This window comes from Tyto alba, unplaced genomic scaffold (genome assembly GCF_018691265.1).
Source record: "Tyto alba isolate M040663 unplaced genomic scaffold, T.alba_DEE_v4.0 Super-Scaffold_15, whole genome shotgun sequence".
In the NCBI taxonomy this organism is placed as follows: domain Eukaryota; kingdom Metazoa; phylum Chordata; class Aves; order Strigiformes; family Tytonidae; genus Tyto; species Tyto alba.
The window spans coordinates 4,846,538-4,874,256 of NW_024881277.1; the positions used below are offsets into that span (position 1 = coordinate 4,846,538).

Here is a 27,719-nt window from a genome sequence, read left to right on the forward strand (position 1 = left end):
ATGGCACTGTCTGAGGAATGCAGCACCTTGTTAACGTGCGCTTCCATTCTGCACATCATGCAGAAGCCTTGCTGGTGACCTGCAGAGGGAGAGAGGGAAGGAAGCTTCTCTGGTTAGCAAAATACCCATAGCCATGGGAAACTTAGTGGAAATCTTGAAGTTAGAAGAACAGTTTCCACTCCTCTTGTCTCAAGGTGCTGACGTCTCAACAAGCCTGGAACATGTTAGTGCACAGGAAAATTTCTTCAGAGGGACACTAAACTGACACAAGTTTTCTATAGAGTAAGCAAAGAGAATTGTTTAACTTGCAGGAATAGAGACCCAGGGCTAGAAAGAGTTGTCTTTCTGAAGATGAACATTTCTGGTTACGACAAGAGGCTTCTAGGCTTGAGTGTTACAAGACCACCAACTCAGGGGGTTGACAAAGAAAGGCTGCTTTTCTCCTAAATTGAATTCCAGTTTCTGGGAATCCTTGGGAAGTGCCCAACAGATTTACAAGGAGATGTTCATAAAAGCACTCACACAACTGGCTGTGCTCCCGAGAGAGCAGGTAGTTGGCCAGAGGGGGTGTGTACGTCAGGCACTGCAGGACGGAGTTGAGGAAGCACGTGTTCCCCAGGTTGTAGAGCCCTGCTCCAGCGCTCTGTCGTTGCTGCCAGTCCATGCAAATCTTCTCCGGGGGAAAGAGAATCTTTTGTGGCGGAGCCATTCCCTCAACAGTGACTGCAGGGAAATGAGATTTGAAAAGACATGAGACAATATTGCTGCACAAAAGCATATTAAAGGTTGAGTTCTCCTCAGTAGCACCCGGTACAACCAGGTCTACATCCAACCCAGAAACACTGGGGGAAGCCTAACACTGCCAGTGAAATTTGCTGGCCAAGAAACAGTTTTGGAAAATAGTCTGTTCCCCTGCTTTCTTTGTCAAAATTCCAGCAAACCCACACGCTGATTTCGGTGCCTCGGGCTACCTTCCCTTCCCTCTCGAGTCTTGAACTGGATTAGCAGGTCAAGTTTTCCCTTTTCCTGATTTTAACTTGACAAAAACAAGTAAGTATCCAGCCCAGAAGGTAACCCTACTGATGTCAGCTCTTTCTACGAGCAATGACAGCTTTCAAAGTCTTGTACATGGAGGCAGAGGAGTGATAAAATGTGTTTTCCTGTGCGTAATGAAAAACAGCTAGGTAAGTCTGGCTGCTACCACGCAAGGCCCCAGAATTCACTCTAGGCTGTCAGCACAGCAACACTCAGGGCTGGAGCACCGGCCACGTCCGCTGCCTTTGGGCATTCCCCAAATCCAAACGGGCTGGTGAAGCTGTCACTCACAGAAGTCGTTCCCCATTGCGGCCTTCGCTCCTCTCAGCAACACAGGGGAGAGCTTGGGGTGACAAAGGATGTCAGGCTGCTCTCCAGACAGAGAAGATCCGCGCCAGTCCCTGATTGCAAAGAGATAACTGTAGCTCAACAGAAGGAATTTTAAAAACCCCAAATGAAACCCACAGAACAGCCTCCGCCATCAAGAGCGTGTCAGTGGTACTTGCAGCTGCTGCAGAGCTGCAGGCTGCTGGCCCTACTGTCCCTGTCACAGGACTCCAACTGGCAGCAATTCCAAAGGCCGTTTGGATACTTTTAGCCCGTATCTACGTACTCATATGATCTGCCCTGAAAGTCAAATCATAATTACCTTTGAAAGAGGATGGCAGTTGAGGAGAAGAGGGCAGTACACAGGTAACTGCTTGGTGCAAAGGAGGCACGCAAGTACCAAAGGAAGGAGCCGAGTTACCCCGAAGGCCGGCTCAGCCCCACCGCCTTTCACTGGCCTGTTTGTCAGGATGTCGGGCCCTGGCCCGGTGAGATCACAATCGCCGGGCGGGTGCCGCATCACCGCCCCTTTGTGACACGGGGCCACCCAGGGACGCACGGGGACACACTGCGGCCACACAGCCGCCGCAGCCGAAGGGCTGCTCGCCCGCTGGCAGAGCCCCCGCCTCTTCCCCGAGCTGCAGCAGCCAGGTGAAAGAAACCTGCCCAGGGCTGTAAACGTGCCTCCGCAGCGCTGGCTGGCACGTTCGGGGTGCTGAGGGTTTCTTTTCCACTCTTCCCAGGTACAGGACTGTGTCCGTGAGACTCATGTAGCAAAGCACCTGGTCTCTTACGGGTTTGTTTCCAATTAATTTTTTCTGCCCGCCAAGACACAGTCGCCAGTGGCCTTGAGCCTAACGGCTATTTGGGCCCTGCATTGCTGCCATCCCGGCACTTCAGGAACCATCTGATGGAGGCGATTAACAATTGCGCTTGTGGCCTGCACCCCCTGCTCCCGAGCCCTGGAAACACGGTTAGCATAACGAACGCCATTTCATGAGGCAAACGGCCACGCTCTGTGACCGGGCTGGTCCTGTCTCAGTCCCCTCTCCCCTCCTCCTCAGGCCCTGGAGCTCCTGTGCACCAGGCAGACTTCTTCTCCCCGTCCCCGTCGGCCTCAAGGTTCCCGGGCGCCAGGCCGACGTCTTCCCTCCCCACGGGCCTGGAAGGTGCCGGGCACCGGCCCAGCAGGTTGTGACGACCCCGTCACAGAACAGGGAAGCGCAGCAGCACACAGACCCCGTCTGTAAGATCAACCAGTCTGCTTCCTCTGAGGATTGAGAGAGCCACTCGTATGCTCTCATGTGTTTTGAGTCCAGGTTAGGATCGTTACGTAGCTACGGCGAGCCAAGTGTTAAGATGCGACCCAATCTGCAGAGGGTCCGGGTGATTGGGAGCCATAAGCTAAGCTGTGCTATAAAATTCAGCGCTACGGTACTTATAAAATTGTGCTACGCTGATGCTGCTTGTAGAAATCTTGTGCTACTCTGATCATGACATTCTAGGCTACGCTGATCATAAAATAATGTTAAAAAAATAAAGCTTTAATTGTAACTATGACTTAGTGCCGCCATCATTCTGCCCAGGGTCCCCAGAAGAACCTGTCTGCCCCAGAGTGTCGGGTGACAGCCCTGACCAGGAGGGAACAGAGGGAGATGCAGAGCGACTGCCCAGAAATGGCATTTGCTCCGGGGGGAGTGCAGGGGGACAGAGACCCAGACGAGTTAGAGCATCCTGTTTAAGTTCAAAGCAGTACGAAGCTAACGAAATGCAGAATGAGTGTGGGGGGGGCTGTGTGTGTGCCTGGGGGTGCTCTGGGTTTGGGTTTGTTCTTTAACAAAGGGGCTGTTCGGAGCTTGGACCCGGCTGGCAGCCCAACACCACGCAGCCTCTCAACCACCCTCCCCCTTCCCGGGGCATGGGGGAGAGAATCGGAGGGGAAAAGGTAAGGAGACACTTAGGTTGAGATAAGAACAATTTCATAATTGAAATAAAATAGTAATAATAACGGTAATAATAGAAAATAGAGGCGAGTGATGCCCAGTGCGATTGCTCCCCACCCGCTGACCGATGCCCAGCCCGGCCCCAGCCAGCGATCCCAGAGATGAGGAAATCTCCAAACCGCAATCCCAGAAGCGAGAGCGAGGGCTACCCGGTCACCCCCCGCGACCCACTGCGCATGACGCTGTCGGATATGGAATATGCCCTTGGCCAGTTTGGGTCCAGTGCTCTGGCCGTGCTCCCCCCAGCTTTGTGTGCACCCGCCCACGGGCAGGACACGGGGAGATAGAGAGTCCTGGATTCCTTAGCAACAACTAAAACCATCAGTATATTATCAACATTCTTCTCACACCAAATCCCACACTGAATCCCAAATCCAGCACTATTCTAGCTACGAAGAAGAAAAAAATAAGCTCTAACCCAGCTGAAACCAGGACAGTGTGGCAGCAGGCAATAAACAATGTAGTATTTTGAAATGCAGGAGAAAAAAACGTCTCTGAAAAGCAGGGAGAAATCAAGGATAGGGTAAAATAATTATTCACAGTTCTTTATTAAAGCAAATCTTTAAATATTTAAAAAGTGATGTTGTTACAGTAGGACAGAGCAAGTGGTGAAGACATTGGGGCTTAAATGGTCACCTGGTCTATTGTGCAAGATGTAAGTGCCAAAGAAATTCTGTCTCGCTGATGTGTATTAATTGCTATGCAATTGTATACTTTTTATATTCTTCGTGCAGCTCAGGGCACGCAAATACTTACATCTTCAATGTGAGAAGAGAAATATAACTCTGTGGGTAATCTTTATGCTGCAGAATAACAGGGAAACCAAAAAAACCCCAAACCCACTGAAAAACCCTGCATGCTCTGCAGAAAGCATTTAACAACTTTGGCCTGAAAATATTGTCAGGTTTCAGTCTCATGCCAATAAAAGCATGAATTTAGAAACCCCTCAAGAATCATGATTTTAATAAAAGCACCCCCAAATATTTTTTTGCAAAGCCAGTAGAATGCTCCCTTTTACACAGCACCAGTAAAGATGTTGGGATCTGAGGGGCACTAAGCCGCAGCTGTCAGCGGCCTTTCTCTATCCCCGCTTGCTTCCCCGATCTGAAAGATGCTCAACGTCCTTCAGTGCCAGGGCTGAAACTGCCAGGGGCCGTCACTGCCATGGTATTCCAACATGGTGTGTTTAAACGAATAGGACTCTTGGGGTAGCATTCGATCTATTGGGTTGTAGGTAAGGATCCCCTTCTTTACTATACGTTCCCCCTGTTATCTTAAAGGATATTTTTTTTTGACACCTCTACTATCCCAGACAGAGGTTTCCATGGGGCTTCTGCAGGGTTCCATGGCTGCCTTGGAAGATCCTTGAAAAGCTCACTCCAAAGTCCTGCCACACATTTCAATTATGCTAAGCTACTGCTGTTGAAGTACGCAACCACGATTGGGTGACGCTCTTCTCATTAATGGAAAGTGAAAGTCACTGCATTTTGAGTATCTTAAATAGGCTTCAATAGTCCCTTGAGTGTCCCTGTGTCTGGTGGAAGTGCCGTGTAGAATTGTACCTGCAGAGGAGTGCCAGACATCATGGAGCTGCTCACTGCGGAGCATTCCTGCCCAGCTGCTTCAGCGTTCAATCTTTTATTTCTTTTGGCACACCGGGGCCTTTTTGCTTGGACACCTGTTCTGTGTAGTGTTCTGGTTCCGTGGGCACGGCCAGCCCGAGTGGGAGCTGCTCTCCTCGCTGCGCCGCTGCTTTGGCAGCTGCCCCCGGGCAGGGGGGGACAAATGCTCCGGCTCCCTGGCTGGAGGCTGGCAAGTTCCCGGGGTGAGGGGGGGACCCCGACGTGTCATGTGAACCCGGCCTCCTTCAGGAGTGGGAAACGAGGTGTAGTGTTTTCTGGGGATATTGTCGTGGGTTTTTTTTGGTTTGTTTGGTTTTCCTTTCATTAGATCTCAGGGGTTCATGTGACCTTTAATAGCCAGTGGGTGGGCTTTAAAGTTAAAGTTAAGCATGTGCCAACTGCTACCCTGAGGTGTAGCTGGAATCCACTTGTGAGCTCCTGTTCCCACCACCCTGGAGAAAGCAAATCTGGTTTATTTGGTGATGAAGGCCACTCAGGGAGTTGCACTGATGTGCAGTTTTTGAACCTCAGGGCTAAAGTAGCACCGGTCCTACCGCACAGCGCGTCCTTCCCCAGGCTTCTAGAAAACAGAAAAGATACGTCAAACCGACCCCACAAACACAGCCAGCACTTTCTTTATCTGACCTGGAACGTCGGGACATGACCCTGCTGGGCCATCTCTGCCACCCTGTGTGGGAGCCAAGGTGCTGCCTTCACATTCCAGGATAAGGACTTACCTGTTTGTTTTTTTTTTTTTTTTTTAAGCAACTTCAGTGACATCCTTAGACTGGCCGTGTTAAGCTGGTTCACTGCACAGTTGGTCCAGTGGAGGAAACCAGTAAGCTCTGCTATTGCCTTGAGCATCTTCTCGTTACTGTTTAGCCCATTTAAGTTATCTTCTCGTGACGTGGAAAGCAGAAGCAAACACTTAATTTTCAGCCTCGGTCTAGTATTCACACAAATCAATACTGAAAGTCTTTCTGAGATTTGGATCAGATGGATTTATAATCTGCTTCTCGGCCACTGTTAACTTCCTACAATTTTATTTCTTCTGTTTATCTCAAGTGTTGAAACTCTGACAGGGGCCGATGAGTTGCCCTCCCTCAGTTTGCTCCTCCCCTTTTGGGAGTGCAGTTATTGTTCTCCTCTTGGCTTTGCCTTTCTTGGCATTTGGATAGAGTTGACCTGTTCTTGCTACTAGCACTGCCCAGGAAACCCCACCAAGAAATCCCAGCACGCTGGAGTAAATGCCATGTCCTAGAATGGGTACGTGTCATTAGCCTGCAGTCCTTCAATACCCAAGGACCTTCCTTCAAATTTACAGCACCAACTTCACAATCTGTAGAATACTCAGTACACTTTAGCCTCCAAGTCAGTTACTTTTGCAATGCAATGAGGCCAAAATTGTTGGTCCTTAACAGTGATGAGCAGAAGAATCATGACCACACCACTTCCCAAAATACTGCTACTCTGGAATTTGCCTACCCTGCTACAGCTACTGCTTCACTCCAACTTCCCTTACGAAAAATTCTACCATTCTTGTAGCACTTGCTCTAGACACATACGCAAACAGTATTTTCTTATTCCTTACGTATCAAGTTTATATACTTAACTTGCCTTTTTATCACCTCTAGTCAGGTTCCTGATAAGCAATGCAGCACCTTGTCTTGTAGGCACTCCCCTCTTCTCCCCACTCTACCCCCATTAAAAACCACACCGAATCAACCCCACGGACAGACCGTGAATCTAAACTGAAGAACAGGTTCTAGTTTAAAAGCCATCATTTAAACAGCTATCCAAAGGTGAAGTACTGCTAATGGTCTTGTTTTTTCAGCACGAGGTGCCTGTGAAAAGTTTAAAGATCATGAACAATCCCCTTACTCACATTTTGCCCACAGTTTAATTGCACGGAGAGTGAGCTGGAAGTTCTCTTTCATTTGGCTCTGGATGCAGTATTTCATCAGTAGCTCTGCAGCCTCTAAGAAAAAAGTTGAAGTGCAGCAGTTCCTAGTAACGGGTACAAGTCAGTTTTATGCTATCCTGGATCAATAGCTCACAGTTCATTGTTCAAGCCTATGAAAACAAGTTTGGATTGCTTGCTTTGTATTTCCTTAAAAATTACAGATTACACGCAACATTCAGTATCACTCCAGGTAACTGATGCCCTCAGCAGCTTTTTCACAGTTTATAGAATACAATTTTTAATAAGGCCTTTCTGGAGGATTCCAAAAGCTGTTTCTTTCGACAGCAGGGAACAATTAAACCAGTCAGTGTTAAACAGTGAGTAAGTTAGGCTTCAGGTATTTTAAATATATATATATTTTTTTTTTTAATGAATTACCACACATTCTTCTCTATCAAATGCTCTACCTATTCATCTGAAGCAGTTTCTATGGCGAACTAGAACAATGCACACACCCTGATCAAAGAAACATGAGATACAGGTCTATCTAAACACACAACTCCTTGAAGCATCTCAATTTAAGCCCACTTGCCACCTCCTCAGATCTCAAGTAGACAGGAGATCAGTTTCTGCAACTTGTACAGAAACCGATGGGTTGTGCCATGTGCATTCTATACCAAGCTCTGTAACACTTTCTTTTTAAAGAAGTGTAAATATGCTTACCATTTAAGCTCCGCATACATCTCGTATCCAGGCTTCACAGACATGAGTCACCTCTGAGATCAAGATTATCAGAAAAAGTTTGCACAGATGGTCTGGCAAACACGAGATCCATCTTAAGAGGGGGAAAAGTGCCAAGTGTGAGTTAGAATGCTGCATCATTTTCAAACAGCACATCAGTGGGGGAAAAGCTAGTCAAGACTACAGAGTGGTTAACATTTGTATTTAGACCTATGTGACTACAGATACATGTCCCGAGAGATTTACTTGCCAGAAAACTCAAGAGAATTGCTAGAAGTTCCATATTTTATTTACAAAACCGTCACTGTATCCCGCCTTTTTAAGCTAGGGAAAGGAAGGGGGTTTTAAGTTGAAAAGATTACTCTCAATTTCCATCTTCCATTAAAAGAGAACATAAATCATAAAATTAAGATGCAAGTTCAGCCACCTCAACTACACTTCAGCAAAGGAGAGAGCATTTCCTTTCTGCGGTAAGCCCTTTTGATCCCAAAGCATCTGGTCTATAGTAGAGTCTGAGGCAAGAAAATTATTCTGTGAATGTCTGTACCAGAGAGAGGCCACAAGAAGGTCACTGAAGGTCTTGGCGATAGTGACACCGAAGCAGTAACGTGCTGAGGTACTACAGCATGCAGGTCTGCACTCACGGTGTGAGATGCATTCAAGATACAAGGATTCCTGCAGCTGACAAACCTGGGCAGGAGTCAAATGGGGGCTTTCACTTTTCATCTTCCAGACCGTTTGTCTCACAACCACTTCATTTTTGATTTGCAACAAAACATTCAGTCTGCTCACATGATCCATACGGTGAGCTACACTATCCCCGTCCCCCTGCAGAAAGCTGGTTTGTCAGAGCTCAGGAGGGTTGGCAGGGACACTGCCTCTACTCCCACGCTGCACAATCCCTGTGACATAACTGCTGTTCCAGTGGGCTACCCTGGCCTGCAGCACAGGCTTAGCAAGAGGTGTCCCTGATGTTCCCGTGCCCGCCAGGCTTCCTAGGGGCTTCTTTTCCTATCAGCTCCCATTTTACTGCAGTGCCTTCTCCTGGGATAGGCTGTGGTCAGGCTGTTTAATCACAGTTTCCTAAATACACTGTCAGGTACCAAAAACCTTGTAAAATAGCAAGGTCACAAGTCCCTGAAAAGTTGTCCTATTCCAAAGCAAGAAAAAAAAAAAAAATCCTTACTTAAAGAAAAAAAGCAAAATTCTTACCTCGATGCCATCAAACTCAAACTTGACAACTGATACACACGTATCTTCAACTGCTTGTAAAGGAGAGGATTACTGTGTAAGAAAGTATTTCTTGCTACTTTGATCTTTTCCCTAAACTGTGATAAAATACAGAATTTACACTGCTAAACTATTTGGTATAAAGACTGACTTGCTTCCAAACCAAAAAAATTGGTAGTAAGCTGCAAGCAGTAGAGCACTAATACTGTAAATACTTTAGGCTTTTTAAAGCCTAAAACTAATACTGGCTTTAAAAAGCTATTTAGCCAAGAGATTCTGAGGCTGATCATGGATTGTAATGAACAAACAGCGCACATGAGCCACCAGGATCAGTGGCTGTAAGGTACTTACCTTGGCAGTGAGGAAGAAAAGAGATTTCTCTAGCTATCTTACTGCTGGTTAACATCCAGAGAAATCTAACCAACTCTGTCCACATTTGACAGCGCGCACTAGTCTTCTCTACTTTTATTTTCTACCGTGCCTGAGATGCTGTCAGCTACCTTCTGGCACAGTCTTCAGTTTTGTAGAGCACTTGTCAGAACTGTGCCACAGCCCGCTGAGAGTCTGTTTTCAGGTGACAGTCACCTAAACAAAGGCTCCGTAGCTATGCACGTGAAGTCTTTCAAACCGTCTGCGTGAGGAAGCCCAGGCTGAGAAGCACTTCCCAGGAGCTCAGTTTTACCGTGCGAGGTACGCAATGCATGCACCCGAGGGGCATTTTACACAGCAGTTCTGTATGTTCCCAGCACAGCCCCTGGGAACTTTCTGGAAAGCTGACAGTGTGCATCCCGGCCGCAAAGGCTCAGGCTGAGGAGCCAGAGAGGAACATGGCCAGAGGAGAATGAACGAGAGCTCCTAAAGTCTGTCCAGAGGAACAGCACGGCCAAGGGACTGACAGGAGCCTTTCCACATCACCGTCACCTTCCTGAGTTTTCAGGCTGCCCCCTCCTCCCCCGGCGTGCATGTCCAGGCCCCTTACTGCACCTGAGATGAAAGCAGGGCTCCCAGGGACAGCCTTGCTTTTTGATACAGCTCACTCATTCTCAAACCAAGGGCAGGGGAGAAGCGGACCACAAAGATTCTTACGTGGTGTACAGCCACTGGGGAAAGGAACCAAAAGCTTGACTTCAGCATTTTCATGCTGCATAAGATAGCATTTTAGAAGGGACTCAGAAACAATGTATTTTAAAGTTTTGTCTTGTAAGACATCCTCTACCAATATAAGTCTTTAACATGAACATTCTTACTGTAGAAGTTGCACGATTATCACGGAGAGCGCTTACTCACTGTTAGGTTTTTTATTTCCTCCTGATGTTTCCGTTTTTCAAAGAACAACTGAAAAAAATCCGATCTTTCTACATGTCTAGCAGCAACACAAACAGCATCTATGTCAGCACCTGCAAAGAGATTCCATTTCTTCTGTTATTGTTGGAAGTCACTTTCAAACATCAGAACTATGACTGGACAAAGAAGTTCTACCTTTAGTGTGTACTCGAAGCTTGTAAGAACCAAATGTAAATATTTTGCCACCAACATTTGCTGCTGCTACTGAAGGAGGAAGATTCTGTGTGTAGAAGAGAAAGTGTTTACTTTATAATATAAGATACACATTGACCTATGTGCAAGTTTAGGTAGCATACGGGCTCTTTAGAAAGACTACAACAGCCTCCATAAACAGTGTTTTCTCACTCCCAGACTGAGTTGTTAGTCTAATAGACTGCTACTGTTTTTCTGAAATGAGTGCTTGCAACTCAAAAAAAGAGATGAGTAATGTATCAGTCCTTTTTACAGAAATTAAGTCCTTAATTTACAGAAATTAAGACCTATTATTAGTCTTCCCCACAGCAGATGCACATAAATAAACACAATCTCTGCAAAGGTCAAGTCTAGTGCAATAGTTTCAAACCACACTGGGTGCTGCAGGCTGTTTGGGGCGAGATTAGTGCCCGTTTCCCATCTAGCTCACCCCACAATCCCTTGTTTCAGCTTTGTTAGCTGCTACAAGTCAACCCACAGAGCCACTTCACACATTTATTCAGTGCCCCAGGGACTTCAAGATTGTGAACTGTAGTACCTTTTCTACCTTATTTCAACGGCAGTTACTACAGCTCTCCTCAATACTTTAGAAGAAAGTTGAAAGTTCCACTTCAGCATAAATCCTAGTAGTATGGCCTTTAAAAGAAATAAAAAGGCATCAGCTGTTTTGACAAGAGCATATAAAAAACCCTTACCTTGCTCTCACCAAATTCTGAAATCCATTCTTTGACCAAGTTATTCAGTTTACCAAGAACCACCAGCTTGTAAAGGAAACTCATGTTAAGTTTGTCCTGAAAAACCCAAGAGGTTAACAAATTTTACAGTCTCGTTTTACTGGTGATTCAGTTCTTCCTCCTCTTCAAATACCCGAAACGGCTTCGTTGCTGCAACTGGCTTCTGAGTATGGATGCAATCTATATCCTTAGAAGGAGCCCAGCTAATGGGAAAAGTAATTCCACCGTGCCTTTCAGGCTGGTTCTGCAGCCTGGAAATAATGAGGGAGAAAATATAATATTGAGGACTTCACAAAAGCAAAAAGAAAAATAAACAAACCAAAACCTCACTGGAAAACACCCTTCAGCTTACAGGTTTCCAAATCAACTTCTGCTCTTTTACTCAGAATTAATATAAATGAGGAAAAAAAAAAAGTCCTGCTTATGATTTTTAGATAACTTGACCTAAATTAGTGTCCTGGGTTGAGTGAGTGGTGGAGTTTTTTGGTGGCAGGGGAGGGGGCTATCGGGGCGGCCCCCTGGGAGAAGCTTCTCGAAGCTCCCCCAGCTCCAAGTCAGCTCCACTTCTGTTTGGGAAATTGAGCCAATCGGCTGCGCCTCTGCGATAACGTATTTAAGAAGGGACGTGGTGACGGGCAGTCGGACTTGTGAGGAGGAGTTGATGCAGCTGCGTGAACACCAAAGTCAGTGGAGGAACGGAGGAAGAAAGGAGGGGGGAGGTGTGCCAGAGCAGAGACCCCCCTGTATCCTGTGGTGAGACGGCAGGGCGGCCCCCCCTGCCACCCATGCAGATCTACGGTGGAGCAGACATTGATTTACAGCCTGTTGCTCGGCTGATCAAGGTTCTGTGCCTGAAGAAGGCCGGGGTCTCATGGGAAAAGGCAGCCCCACTGCTGTAATTCAGTGCTGGGAGGATTGCAGCATGCGGGGGAGTCCCACGCCAGAGCAGCTCGGGAAGGGCTGCAGCCGTGGGAGGGACTCCAGTCGGAGGAAGTTAGTGACCCATGACGGAGCAGTGTGGGGAACGCTGCGGCCCATGGGAGGAATTCAAGTCAGAGAAAGTTTGTGGAGGACTGTCTCCTGTGAGAGGGGGACCACGATGGAGCAGGGGGTAACAAGTTTTGGACACTCCCCTCACCGAAGATGAAGGAAGTGGCAGCACTGACTGCACCCCCCATTCCCTGCCCCTGCGCCACTGGGGGAGGAGGTAGAGATATCGGGAGCAGAGCTGAGCCCGGGAAGAAGGGAGGGGTGGGGGGAAGGTGTTCTCAAGATGTGGCAACGCTTCTCACTGTCCTACTCTGTTATGTGTTGTTAGTGTCTGTAATAAATGTATGTTCTTTTTTTCCTTCCCCTAACGAGTCTGCCTTTTGCTCGTGATCATAAAAGGGGGATTTTCCCCCATCCCAGTCCTATCTTGAACCCCAAGCCTGGCTCTCTGTCCCTTCTCATTGCCGGAGGGGAAGGGAGAGAGAGGTGCTGCGTTGTGGTTGGCTGCCAATCAGGCCTAAACCACAACAATTAGAAATCCAACTACTTTTTTAAAAAACATTTGTGGATATAAGAAAATAATCAAGTTGCTACCATCTTAATACAACTTATTTGCATTGCCCTAAACATTTATAACCTATCACCAGGAAATTAAAGGGTTTGAAATCCACTAAGGGTGACACTACACACAGAAGATGCTTAGGACACATTTCTGTTTTGTATCAGTTTTGATTTAAGGATAGTCCCATCAGCTTCCTGCTAACATTAAACAAGACAATTTAACATTGGCTTCTTTTAGTTAGGTGTTTTTATGCATGTCTTAAATCTAAAGAAAAGACATCACTGCTGCTTGGTTTCTCCTTCCTTGCCTCCATGGACAGTAACTAAGCCAAGAAAACCCAAATCTGTTCCCCCATGCAAAGAAAGACTCTGCACGGCCCAAACACCCATTAGTTTTCATCAGTTTTCAAATTATTCCTTAATTAAAGGCACAAAGGGGAAGGTCTGGGACTACTGAATTGCTGAGGTCCATCTTTGAAGCCTGTTGCAGTCATCACAGCGACCAAAACCTGTTCAAACACTAGCCTGATTTCTGCAACTGGCGTTTGAAGAAGAGCACAACCCCAAGCAGCCTGGATGAAGCTGCGGGGCTGCTGGCTGGAATTGGCGGAGCAGGAGCCGCCCCGGGAGGGGGAAGCAGCCCCGACCCCCCCGAGCTGGGATTTTCAGCGCCAACCCCCAGCGCTGCGCAGGCCCCCGCTGCCTCTTGCCCCAAGAACGAGGCCCCAGCCGAGCAGCTCGGGGCTGCCCCCCCAGCCGTCCCTCGGGGCGGCCAAATCAGCTCCTCGAGGGGCTTCGGCCGGGACCCCGGGCTGGGGCCTGGGGCGGGCAGGGAAAGGGGCGGGACCCCCCCGGCTCACAGCCCCCCCGGGCTCGGGGCTCCCCCAGCCCTTGCCGGCGGCTCCCAGCCCCCCCCGCCAGTCCCCCCACCACCCCCCGCCCCCCCCCACCCAACCCCGGGGCCGCCTGCAGCCCCCCCCCCCACTCCTCGGCCCCCCGAGTGGCTCCGAGCCTTTGCCCAGCCCCACTTCCCGGACCCCCCCGCCGCCGCTCCCGGGCCCCCCGGGGGGCCGCAGCCCCCCAGCCCCCTCCCCAGATGCTCACAGCCCCCCCAAAGCACGGAGCCCCCACAGCCCCACTCCTGGGCTCCGCAGCTCCGCCCGCCCCCCCCACTGCTCCTCCACCTCCGACAAAGAGCGGGCCCCGCCGCGCGCCCCGGCCCCGCCCCCTCCACAACCAATCAACGCGCGGCTCCCCTTCCTCCCGCGCGGGGCACGCTGGGAGTTGTAGTCCCTGCCCCGGGATGCGCGCATGCGCACAGTGCCCGGTGTGAAGGGGGCGGGCGTGCAAGGAGCCGCGTGCAGGGTCCTCATGCAACGGGGGTGTTTGTGCAGGGTCCTCGTGCAACGTGGGGGTGTCACCTCCCTTCCCCGTGTTATTTTACGCCCCGTGTCGCCGCTCGGGGCACGCCGGGCAGTTCACCTCTGTGCTGAGCGGCGCTGGGGGGGGAAGTTCGTCAGAGCACATGGATTTGTAGGATGGAAATGACGGATCAGCTCAGCTCAGAAAATCCAGGGGAGCTGGGGGGAGCGGGGATATTCCTGAAAATTGTAACCAAGAAAACTCCCCAAGCCAAATGAGAGTTTAAAAATCCAACGCTTTTATTACAGTGCTGGGTGCGTGGGAGATCTTTCCTCCTAACAGGCACACCCAGGGACAAAAGCACACTCATAATATACAGAAAAAAAAAAAAAAAAAATTCGTAGAAATTCTAAATAATCAATCATATAATTTCTAGCATTCATATAATTTAATTCCTCTAATTTCTAATATAAATTCTAAAATCTAATGCCTGTGAAACTACCTCTGCACAAGCGTACAGAATCGGGGAAGGGTCTCGGGTGGTTGTTTTGAAGTACAGACCTTAACTCACTTTACCCACTGATGGTCACAGCTCACAGTTTGGGCTGCTGCTCGGCACGCAGCCCTGCTGATCTTGTCTACAAAGTGCACACAAAGGAGCCTGTTCCTTGTATCCTTTGTATATGAACGGAATTGTTCACGTCTCTGGTATTAACAGGTCTAACTAGAACCCTTACTTTATGACTTTTTCATTTTCTGAAAACACACATCTCAGACAGCGGAACCAGAATCACGGAATCCCAGGGTGGAAGGGACCTCGAGGATCAGCTGGTCCAACCTTCCTTGGCAAAGGCCGGCCTAGACAAGGTGGCCCAGCACTCTGCCCAGCTGAATCTTAAAAGTGTCCGCTGTTGGGGGATCCACCACTGCCCTGGGGAGATTATTGTTCTTGTGGTGAAACATGTTCCTCTTGTGTCCAACTGGAATGTCCCCAGCAGTAACTCGTGCCCACTCGCCCTTGGCTTTTCCCTGGGACTCCTTGTAACAAGGGAGTCTCCCTCTTCTTTGCAGCCCCCCTTGAGATGCTGGAAGCAGAAGAGCTGCCCAGGCTGGCACCAGAGGATCTGTCTCTGCTGAGCTCAGGGACTGCCGGCGGGACTGACAAGCTGAGAGCGGTGTCTGTGGGGCCAGTCACTGCCGAGAGCAGCGCCAGTCCCAGTCCCTCACCCTCACCCTGAGAATCAGCGCTGGCTAACGGGTGCGGGGTTTGGATCTCAGTCCACACTCCCGGGTTCTGTTTCTCTCGCTCGGCCAAGAGGCAAGTCCCTGCACCCCTGCATCCCGGGAAATGGAGATGGGTCTGCTCTTCTTGGTACTCGGGAAGAAGTCACCCTGACTATTAACCAAGTAGCACCTGATCGTACCCTCTCCTCCTCTGAGAGGCAAAGGTGCTGATGGTATTTAATTGCACTGGTACTTAATTAACATACAGTGGTTTTATGACAATTGCAAGGTATCTTATTCAGCTGAAAAGGCACAAATGTTAAGCAAGCAGCACGGAATGACAACTGAAATTGCAGTCTGGGGAGAAATCTCAGGTGAAATCTAGGAGAAAAATTTTTCCCTGACCAAATAAGGATGTTTGAAAAAACTGAAGCCATAGTCATAAACATTTTGTCATAAACAAAGGCACAGCACATTCATCTGTAGAAACTTCCGTTCAGGTCAGAGAAAACACTCTTTAAACAAGTTACACCTCTTCAGCACTCCTATCAAATAAATATGACCTGTAAAATGAAGGTAGTGTGGTAAAGAGAAAAAATAAACTACAAGAGGCATCTCCCATTAACTTTGGGCAATACCTTGCTGGTAACTATTTCTGGCCCAAGAGACTTTTGGAACCAGCACCTAAAGCGGGCTGCCATTTCCCTTTGCCCTCTGCCTCCCGAAAGAAGAGACTTCCCCAGGGGTGACCGAAGGTGGCTTGTACTGGGGAAAGCCTCCCCGAGGGGAACCCGTGTAAAACAAGCCTGGGGCCAGGCTGTGCCGAGGGGCAGCTGTCCTGCAGGCAGCGGGACAGGCCGGCAGTGACACTCTCTGCTCAGCACGCTGTGGGTGCTGCACAGCGGAAGGACACCATGGGGTTGGGCTTGTCCCAGCTTTATTAAATTGCAGCCATTTCCCCGAGGGAAGTTGCCCCTCAGCCTGGCTTAGCAGCACCAGCAGCCCAGCACTCGCAGGGTGCATCCTGGTGTCTGCTGCTGCGTTTGCGAGCTCAGGATGCAGACGGTCTGAGCGGCCAGGGAACAGAAGGAGGGTTCTCTGTCATTCTGCAGGGGCTGCAGGGCTGGGAGCGAAAGGAACAGAGCCGCGATGAGCCCCCGTGTGTGCAGAGACCCCCCGGCATCCCCTCCAGCCCGTGCTCCCGACTCACCGGTGCAGATCTCGGGCAGCTTCTCCTGGCTTTGGTCCCTGAGGGGCTGCGCAGCAAGCCCTGGGCACAGAGCATCGTCTGAGCGCCCGCTGCCCAGCACGCTCCCAGCAGCGCAGCCCCCGGCCCCGCCGGCTCGGCTGCACGCCCTCCTGCCCCTCCGCAGGGCTGAGCCCAGGGCAGGCCAGTAGCCGAGGCGGGGGGGACCGGGCAAGGCGGCCACCAAGGCCACCGGCATGGGAAGGGCTGGGAGAGGGAGGCCAAGGCCCTGCACGGGGCAGCCGGGGCTCTGGCAGCCCCAGGGCTGCTCCTCGCTGCCAGCGCAGCGGCGGGGGCTGGGGCCGGGCTGCCAGAAGAGGGACCCCGGGGGCTGTGACTCACCGAGGAACCTGACGGCCGCCTCTCGCAAGGTGACCTGGTCGTCCTCCAGGTACGGCAGGCTCTGAGTCACGGATTCCTCAGCCCTGCTGCTGTCCTGCGCCAGCTGGAGAGAGCACGGGGCTATGGGGCACAGTCCAACCACAGACTCCTCCATCTGCCCTGTAGCTCTCTTAGGAAGGCTCTAGTCCACTCAGGACCCCTCCTGAGTCTTTCAGTGAACCTCAGACCCCTGTGCGGGATGTCGAGCACCCTAAGAACCCCACTGCACTGGGGGCCTGGCCCCTAGACCCTACACCACCACTTTAGACCCCTCAGCGCTCCTCGTGGGGCTCCGGCAGAGAGCTGCTCTCCTCGGGAGCCCCGTCCTCCTGCCAGGCCACCCTGGGGCGGCTGAGGGGTCTCTCCGCCATCCTGCGGGACGGAGGGAAGGGGCAGGGGTGGGGAAGGGGGGAAGCTTTCGCCGAAGGTCTCTGTGCCATGGGTGTGGTGGGGACAGCAGGGAAAGACGTGGGCTGCACTCGGGGGCTCCTCGCCGACCCTCTGCTCCTGCCCTGTCCCGTCACCGTCCTACCGGACACTGCGGGCTGGGGGCCACAGCCGCGCTGAGCACACGCAGGGCAGTGGGGGGTCACACAGGGAGGTCACAAAGGGCCCCACGGTGACCCACCGCCCATGCAGGGAGGGGAGAGTGTCCCCTGGGGGGGCACAGGGCTGGCTCAGCCCTGGGCACCTGGGGGCTCTCAGGGTGCCTCTAGGCCCCCCTTTGCCTTCAAGTTCCCTGGGACCTCCCTGGTGCCCCCCACTGTGTCCCAGAGCCCCATGGTCAGACACCCCAGCATGTTCCCAGGACGGCCCTTTCCTTTGGGCCCTCTGCTGAGCCCTGCCTCTGCCCCTCGATGACATTACATGTGTGAGATTCACTCAAGCTTAACAGAAAGCTGTCGTGGTTTAGGCCTGGTTGGCAGCCAACCACCACGCAGCAGCTCTCTCTCCCTTCCCCTCCGTCAATGAGAAGGGACAGAGAGCCAGGTTTGGCGTTCGAGATAGGACTGAGATGGGGAAAAATTCCCCTTTATGATCACGAGCAAAAGGCAGACTCGTTAGGGGAAGAAAAAAAACCCATACATTTATTACGGACACTAACAACAACACATAACAGAGTAGGACAGTGAGAAGCATTGCCACATCTTGAGAACACCTTCCCCCCACCCCTCCCTTCTTCCCGGGCTCAGCTCTGCTCCCGATATCTCTACTTCCTCCCCAGTGGTGCAGGGGCAGGGAATGGGGGGTGCAGTCAGCGCTGCCACTTCCCTTATCTTCAGTGAGGGGAGTGTCCAGAACTTGTTCCTCCTGCTCCATCGTTGTCCCCCTGTCACAGGAGACAGTCCTCCACAAACTTTCTCCAACATGAGTTCCTCTCATGGGCCGCAGCATTCCCCACACTGCTCTGTCATGGGTCACTAACTTTCTCCGACTGGATTCCCTCCCACAGCTGCAGCCCTTCCCGAGCTGCTCCGGCGTGGGACACCCCCGCATGCTGCAATCCTCCCAGCACTGAATTACAACAGTGGGGCTGCCTTTTCCCATGAGACCCCGGCCTTCTTCGGGCACAGAACTTTGATCATTTGAGCAGGAACAACAGGCCATAAATCAATGTCTGCTCCACCGTGTATCTCCATGGGTGGCAGGGGGGCCGCCCTGCTGTCTCCCCAGGATACAGGGGGATCTCTGCTCCGGCACACCTCCCCCCTCCTTTCTTCCTCCGTTCCTCCACTGACCTTGGTGTTCATGCAGCTGCAGCAACTCCTCCTCACAAGTCCAACTGCCTGTCACCATGTCCCTTCTTAAATACGTTATCGCACAGGCGCAGCTGATTGGCTCAATTTCCCAAACAGAAGTGGAGCTGACTTAGAGCTGGGAGAGCTTTGAGAAGCTTCTCACATGGGGCTGCCCCGATAGCCCCCTCCCCTGTCACCAAAAAACTCCACCATTCACTCAACCCAGGACAAAATCACAGAAGGTTTTTGACTTCTCATCTCTTTTCCAACCAAACAGCTTTGGCTTTGTTCCTGGGGTGATCCCACCCTTGGGAAGCTGTGACAGGCCCTGGCCCAAACAGCTGAGGGTGCCTTTCCCACACCAGTGCTGAGCTTTGAAATCTGTACCTTGGCCACGAGCTGGCCCTGGTCACTCATGCGAAAGAAGAGCAGGAGCAGGCCCATCCGTGCTTTCTTCCTCAACTCTTTCTTGGTTTTGCCCACCACGGTCTTCATCCCATCTCTGAAGAGGCTGATGGAGAGCTCTTGCAGCTGGCTGAACCCCTGGCAGGGAGAAGCACAGCACGACTTGAGCAAGCACGACTGCCCATGATAAGCAGAAGCGTGAGCACGGCTGGGGTGAGGGGAGATGCTCCAGGCTCTGACTCTGCCCGCCGGAGTTGGGCACCAGATCTGCAGCCACGGCTGAATGGCCCCGGGCTCGTGGAAGCCCCCTCAGGAGATTTCCCTCAGGCACTGCCTGTGCCCCAAAGTGTTCTCCCAGCCACCCCGCATTCCCCAGCAGCTGCCCCAGCCACGCTAGGCAATATATACTGAAAAATAACTTTTATGTCATTGACAAGTGATGACCATGGCTGACAACATTGTTCTGGGTCATGGACCACTCTTCTGCATCTTCAGAGAGCAGAGGGATGGGGAAATCCCTTGGGAGGATGATGATGAGGGCAATGCCACCACTGGAGATGTCCTTAAGAGGCATGGGGCCACCCCCAAGGGAGATGGGACCTTGGAGATGGCCCCAGGGAGGAGGGGAATGGGACTGAAGATGACCCCCTGTCATGAGAGACCCCTTGGGGAGATCCCCGGGGGGAGAAGGAGACGCAGAGACTTCCCAGAGGGAGACAAGATCTCCATGAAGATGTCATCAAGGGAAAAACTTCCTTTGGGATGTCGCCAGGACATGAGAACCCCAGAGGGTGTCCCCAAGTCCTTGAAGACCCCATGAGATGTCCCTGAGGAACAGGAGCACCTCAGGAACATCCTCAAATGCAAAATTAATCCCATGACCATCCCCATTCAATCCCAATTCTGCCAACAATTCATAATTGCCCTGATACCATTTGCTACCTGCACCCAAATGAAATGCTATAAATTTAATAACAGTAGCATTTGTCAATTCTTGAACTTCATCTTTGAGGTGTTGATATTTCTTTACCTTGTTTGTTGCTGCTTCCACCAAAGATGTTGATTTACTTTCATGCCTAATTGTGACATTTACCGCAAAGGCTTTTTCCTCTTTAACAAATACCAAATCTGGTTCATATAATTCATTTTGTTTGTCTTTCAACAACGGCTCTTGAAATACTACCCATTCTTTCTTTTTAGCTTCTTCCATCATAGTTCACACAGTTGGTTATTGCCACGTCCCGCTCGGACAAGAGACAAGTGACATCAATTCGCAAATCCCTAGTGGGGTGGACAACGGTGAGACAAGTCTCAAAGTCCATGCACAAACATTTATTAATTTCCCCACAATGTACTAATTCGATACACAATAATTGGCTAAGTACATAATGAATTATGGCAAGCGATCTAGTATGCCTAGTGAAAAGGGGAAAAATAAAACAAGAGAGAGAGAAAATAGATATCATTGGTCTGTGGTCCTGTGTTGGTCCCGTCTGAGTTCATCAGGGATGCATCTGTCTCCTTCACTTCTTTCTATTGCTTGCTCGCTTGTTTGCTTCTCGGCCCCCACGCCCCGGTTTACACAGACTTTCCTTGGGTCCATCCCCTAGGCCGACCCACATACTTCCCATATGGGGAAGAGTAAGGTGCCTTATGAGATATTCAGGGGTGACAACTTTAATATGCATTTCGTGGCTAATGAAGCAAAGGTCATTCAGCAGTCAGGTGGCCCTTGAAACTTTACAAGCTGCCCCAGGGCAGAGCCGTCCTGCCTTCACATGGCTCCCTCCCCACTGCACCCTGTGCTGTTTGGGCAGCCTCATCACCTCCAGACACCACATTATTCACCCCGTGACTAGAGTTTTGTTACTTGCGAATCTTTGAGGCATTCCTCAGCTTGGAAGGGCCTCTGTTCCCCCTCAGGCTCTTTCTCAGGTTGTTTTTCTCATCCCCTGTTTTCCTCTGGCTGTTTTTCTCAGCACTTGTTTCATGGAGTAACAAGTTGGCTCTCACATCCTACCCCGTGGCTCAAACACTCCAAGTTCTTGACTGTTGTGATCCATTCATAGCAAATAGGTACAGAGGAAAGAGAAGACAGAAGGTGAGAAAGCATACATCTACCTGCTGCAATGCCGGTCATTAAAAGCAAGAATCCACCTAGTATCATAAACCCAGTATTTACAAGCCATTTTCCCCACCCTGTGACTCTTAAGGATTTTCATAGTGATGTGACCCATGATCCAGGTGATCTCCACAGCAGCACCCGGGCAGAGGCACCAAGTGGGGACGCAGGCACTGCGGAGCTTGGTCCTTGCTAGTCAGGAAAAGAAGACAGATCTTGAGCTTGTTGGTTTCATCTGTATGTATCCAGGATTTTCACAGGCCTACTTTTCCACTGTGCTTTGATCTTTCCCACAGCAGGGAGGAATCTGAAGGAATGGGTATTTGAAGGCACAGGCTAGAAAGGCGGGGCAGAATATCATAGCAGACAGAGGAAATGACCATGAGCCTTTCCATGGCGAGTGAGATAAATCTCATGGGGATGGTGGGAATTGTTCCTGGAGGCACACATAGAAATGTCAGGTCTCTGTGAAGTATCCACATCTGAGCTGGCCTCATGTGCTCTTCATGCCCACAGGGGTGTTCAGAGGCACGAGTCCTTCCCTTGCACACGCAGAGGCAGTGCACTCTCACAACTGTAGTGTCTCTCTGGCCTCCAGTTGCCGCTCCCAGAGGCTGGCAGGCACCTCAGCCTCGCAGTGTACCACCCTGCTCTGCACTTCTCTGAGGTGCCCCGAGGCATGAGGAATGGACACGGGGACCTCAGCTCGAGGAAGCACATCCCAGTGCTGCATTCTGGTGGGTTCCCAGGGGACAGTACGCTCAAAGTGAAGTGACTGTGAGACACTGTCTGTCCCACAGACGTTCATGGGATCCCCGGGAATAGCTGAGGGCATCTGTGCTCATTCAGGTTCATCTCCCCACATGCACACAATTTGCATACTCACGACTCATCTGTACAATACAAACATGGACTGCTGACCTACTTAAACAACCTCTCTGAGCTGGGGTGAGAGGCCCGTGCTGGAAATGGTGGTTGTTACTGGCTGTGTGTGACGATCACTCTGGGGCAGCTTTCCTGGGGTGTCCAGCACACACGGGCAGAGAGCAGGTCCTGCTCTGATGGTCCTTCATGTCTCTCCCAGGAGAGGCCTGGCTGTGCAAAGACACAGCTGTGTGCCCTGACCTTGCACACTCACACACTTCAGCGGTACAGCGCTGTTATCCCTTGCCCAGCACTGCTGCACCCAGATATCTCAACCCCCTCCCAGCTCTCCCCACTCCCCAGCCTTCTCCCCAGCTGAGCAGAGCAGCCCAGTCTGGTCTGGCCCCGCAGAAAGGAGGAGATGGAGATCACTGTCAGTGTCTCTCCTGCTGTCGTGGCCTGGAGATCCCCTGCCAGGAGCCTACAGCCCCCAGGCCAGCCCCGCTCCCCAGGACAGCGCAGAGTCCTGGCTCTGGAACTCCTCAGGCAGCTCCCGCTGCCCTCATCTGGCACCTACATCAAAGAATTTCTCTTTCCACGTCTGCCCTCCGTGCACACAGTGTCCTGCTCTTCTCCCAGGACATCCCACCTCTCCACAGGACCTTTCCTCAAGGTGGGCACATCTGTGCTGGCCTGGACAGCCAGTTCTGCATCCGCTTTCCATGCTCTCCGCAGCCTATGAGCTGCTGGTGTTGCTCTGAGGAACAAGTGGGCTTGTCTGGGGTCACATGGTGATTTTACAGGGCTGTGCTGGTCAGGCTGGGAGGCAGACCCAGCTCAGGGACATCACTGCCACCAACTGCCTCCCACAGAAGCACTTATGTGGCCATGGAGGGTGCTCAGAGGTACCCTGCCTTATTGCCAACACCACAAGATGTGTTTGGGAGCTGCACTGGACCTAGTCTACAGGAGTCCAGTGATGGCAGAACAAATCACTCACCAGGCTCCTTTCCCTGTGCCTGCTGTGTCCCTTGGTGGTTCAGAGCCCTCACTCAACACTTCAAACCCAGATTTAGCACATTATATCTGGGTCCCTCCACCTTGGACACGTTTGTGCTCAGTGGGCTCCACTCACTGCTGACCTACTGGCACACGCTGATCCTGAAGATCACCTAGATCACCTGCACTCTGCTGGCAGTTTCAGACTCCTTCCAGAAAAAAAATCATCTGCCATCAGTCCTATCACATGCTGTAGAGCTCCAGGGAGTTTAACTGGAGATCATTCACCATCTGTGTGGGTGCTGTCCAACAAGTAACACCTGAGCCATTCCTCAGTCCCTGCAAGACCATACTGGGAGCCATCCCACTGAGCCCATGGGGAAACAAGCAGAGAAACAGTCCACTTTGGAGTCTATTCCTTGGGCATGTTGGAAAAATCCCTAAGCGTTTGGGCACTGGCCTGAGGAGATCCCCTTTCATGATGGAGATGCTGTTAGAGAGGCTAGCTCTGTCACAGATCTGCTGTACAGGGACTCTGTATGCAGGAGCTGATGCAGCAGCTCCAGAGAAGGTCTTGGAAAAAAAGCCTCGGACAAAAAAATCACTGCAGGGTCCTTTTTAGTGTTTAAATGCAGAGGGTGTGGAAATTCATTTACACTGTCTCTGGGTCAAACCAGACAGACAGCTAATGAATTTGAAATGGTATGAATAGTGAAAACACTTTATGGACGACTTAATCAGAAGCGAAAAAAAAAAAAAAAATCAACAATAACATCAACAACTACAAAAATATAAAAGACAGGTTGAGACTGTAATGAGTTATATTAAAAGTGATAAGGAGAAGATGGGCAGTATATTCCTTCTAAAAAAACATCTGGTCACCAGTTTCTGAATTGCATCCTTAAGGTTCTGGTTCCTTATACTATAAATGAGGGGGTTCACTGCAGGAGGCACCACTGAGTACAGCACAGCCACCACCAGGTCCTGGAGTGGAGAGGAGATAGAGGGGGGCTTCAGGTAGGCAAAAAATGAAGTGCTGATAAACACGGAGACCACAGCCAGATGAGGGAGGGACGTGGAGAAGGCTTTGTGCTGTCCCTGCTCAGAGGGGATCCTCAGTACGGCCCTGAAGATCTTCACATAGGACAGCACAATGAAAATGAAACACCCAAATGCTACACAGACACTAATCACAATAAACCCGGCCTCCCTGAGGTACATGCCTGAGCAGGAGAGCTTGAGGATATGGGGAACTTCACAGAAGAACTGGTCTAGGGCATTGCCTTTACAGAAAGGTATTGAAAATGTGTTGGCTGTGTGCAGCAGACCAGTGAGAATCCCACCGCCCCAGGCAGCTGCTGCCATGTGGACACAAGCTCTGCTGCCCAGGAGGGTCCCGTAGTGCAGGGGTTGGCAGATGGCAACGTAGCGGTCGTAGGCCATGATGGTGAGGAGATAAAACTCTGCTGAGATCATTAAAAAAGAAAAAGACCTGAGAAGCACAGCCTTGGTAGGAGATGGCCCTGGTGTCCCAGAGCAAGTTGGCCATGGCTTTAGGGAGAGTGGTGGAGATGGAGCCCAGGTCGAGGAGGGAGAGGTTGAGGAGGAAGAAGTACATGGGGGTGTGGAGGTGGTGGTCGCAGGCGATGGCTGTGATGATGAGGCCGTTGCCCAGGAGGGCAGCCAGGTAGATGCCCAGGAAGAGCCAGAAGTGCAGGAGCTGCAGCTCCCGTGTGTCTGCAAATGCCAGGAGGAGGAACTGGGTGATGGAGCTGCTGTTGGACATCAGCTGGTTCTTGACATGGGTACAGCGGCCTATGAAGGAAAAGATGGGACAATTGTGACAGCCTGCAAGCAAAGCCACTGTATTTCTCAACAAAATCCCTCCCCCCAACTCCCAATTCCAACACATTTCCTTTGTTTGCTCTGAGGAGCAGGACCTCTGCCCATGTGCTGCCAAGGAGCCAGCTCTGCCCTGCTGCCATGAGGACATGGGAGCTGGTTCTTGTCTCCTCCAGTGTTCACAAGGGATGTCAGATGCAATTCACCCTTAATAGAAATGTTTAATATCTGCACTTATGACTCCCAAGAGAGTGGGATGCAGAAGAGAGGTTTAGCATGTGTTATGATAACTTTCTCTGTGCCTTTTATTTTCCACCATCATCACATCTGGTGAGTACTACTTCTAGAAATCCTCAACTTTATGACTGAAAGTGTGGAGTCTTAAGACAAGACAGGCAGAAGGGCTCAGCTGTCTCTTGCTCAGTGCAGAGTCAGGAGAGCAGCAGCATCAATCAAGCTTGTTCCCAGCTGCCATGTGCTTTCATTTCTGCTATCTGGAGGATGACTGCACAGAAAAATTACTCTCTCTCAAAAAAAAAAAAAAAAAAAAAAGTAACTGGACTCTAATGAAAGCAGGGGAGTCTTATTTCTCCAATCTGCATGGATAGGTCTGAAAAATCATTTTACCACCACAGAGGTGCAGTTATGATGGAGAGGGCAGGACATGGCCCCTGTCAGAGAGAAGGAAAGGAATCTGTGAGGAGACTGACAACCCCCAAGGGATGGCTTAGCACTCCCTGGGATCCTGCTTGGGAGCTCTATTTGCCAGGAACTGTTTCTCTGTCCCCACATCTCCTCCCTGTCCGTGCTCACGGATCCCATCCCACCCACCATGTCCCCAGCTCTGCCCAGAATACACCTTCTGGCAACAGGACACTGACCAGGGGGATCTCTGTGCTGGCAAGTCTTGAAGAGAATTTCAGATAAACCCTGAAGAGACCACAAAGGTGATGTTAATGCTTTCTGTAGGCTGAGGTGGGTGAAGGGACTTCAGCAGGTTTCCTGATAAACCCGTTCCTCACTCACTGTAATGCTGTAGGATTGTTTGTCTCTTGTGCAAACCTGAACAGATCCATGACCATATCCACCTACCATCACAGCTGAAGAGTGAAAGCACCAATCCTGGAAAGTTCCTTTACTGCCCAGTAGCACCCTGCCTTGATGTCCTTCTTGAAAAGTGCCCTGTGAAATGTCCCAGGGGTGATGTGGAGCTGCAATCAGCCCTGACCCATGCAGCTCCCTCAGGAGAGCAGAACCACCCTGCCCTACAGTGGCTTGCTCCTTCCCCCCACAGCTTCTCCCCACAGCGCCGTGGGGAGCTCCCCGGGCAGGCTGAGTGCTGACCCTGGCAGGCGGCAGAGTCCCTGCCCCAGCACACAGCCCCCTGGGGTGCAGGGACCCTGCTGGGAAGGACAGCCCTGGGCACCCCTGCCTGCACACCCGGCTGCACACCCCTGCAGCCGGCCCTGCCAGAAGGCAGCCCTCATGCCCTGGCCCTCGCAGGGGGCACCAGGGGAAGACCTGCTCTGGAGCAACTAATCCTCCTCCTCTTCTAGGCAGGAGGCAGATTCCTGGCGGCTCTGCCGCCTTCCCCAGATCCCTCCCCGAGCTGCAGCTGCATTGCCCTGCACCCCCAGACTTACTGTGGCCAGGGCCCTGACGCTTTCTCCTCCTCGGAGCTCTCAGCAGCCTCCCAGCCCAGGCTGCCTTGAAGCTGTGTGTGCCTCGCTGCTCTGCCCTGGGTGCCTGCAGGCAGTGCCCCAGCCCTGCTGCGCTTTGCAGAGGAGCTGCTCCTGGGCAGAGCTGTCTCTCTGCAGCGCTGCCCACTTGCCAGGAGCTCCCTCCGGCCCAGGAGCCCGGCCCAGCTCAGCACCACAGCAACAGCCCAAGGCACTTTAATGATCCCTCAGGAGGGTTTGGTGCCAACTCCATGAACCTCAGGCACTGAGAGGTAGGTGATGAAACCTCTCAAGGAGTCAGTATCAGATATAAACTCCAAAGTTTCCTGCACTGTTAATTGCTCCCACTGAGGACGCTATTGACAAAATCTCCCAAGGGGCTGGTTACAGCAGAAAACTGGAGAAAATTATGACCGGTAGACAAATGCCATTGAAAGGAAGAGATTCTGTGTGAACTTGGATGTGTTATGTTAAGAGAAAGGGCAAATTGCTGACCTCCAGTCCCTGGGATGGGAGATCCTGTCCCTCTCACATTGCTCAGGACTCTTCCTGGGGTAGTATTCTATGGGGATGAGCAACAACAAGAGCATGACTACTGTACAATACCTCCCAAGCTCCCAGGGTGGGAAGGGCTGGCAATGAGACTCGACTGCTGTACGGATCAGGTGGGATGTCAGCAGAGAGGAGGTGTCTGAAGAAGGCCCCATCTACTTCCTCTTCCTGATCAGGAGATCTGTAGCAGTTATCCACCCACCGCAGTGGTGTCCATGATGTTCTCCCCTCTCATATTGACCCCTCAGCTCCCAGATGACTCATTGTCCATCCCCAGGCAGAGCTAAATGCGTTCCTGCAGCTCCCCCAAAGGGCTGCTTCCCCTCTGGGTCCAGACCTACGGCTTTATCAGTACCAGACCCCCAAGAAGCCACAGTTCCTCCAGGAGGGGTATTGGCAGTGCCCTGCAACTCCTCGTACTGTTCTCTTGTGAGAGACGCCCCAGTCAAGATGAACCAGCTGCATGCAAGCATTAAAAGCAATATAGTGAGGTGCAAGCCATGCAGGAGGGTTTTGGAGCACATTGGGAACATCTGCCTGATAAGGGTGACTGAGAAACCCGTGAGGTGAAGCGCCCTGTGGGACTTCATCTTTACAAAGAAGAGCTGGCCAGGGATGTAAC

At 51.2% G+C, this 27,719-nt stretch overlaps 2 pseudogenes; both read right to left on the bottom strand.

Annotated features, from left to right (window-relative positions):
• Nucleotides 1–5,795: 5,795 nt before the first annotated feature.
• Nucleotides 5,796–20,252, bottom strand: LOC122153024 (annotated as a pseudogene).
• Nucleotides 20,253–23,843: 3,591 nt separating this feature from the next.
• Nucleotides 23,844–24,810, bottom strand: LOC122153025 (annotated as a pseudogene).
• Between the last annotated feature and the right edge of the window lie 2,909 nt (nucleotides 24,811–27,719).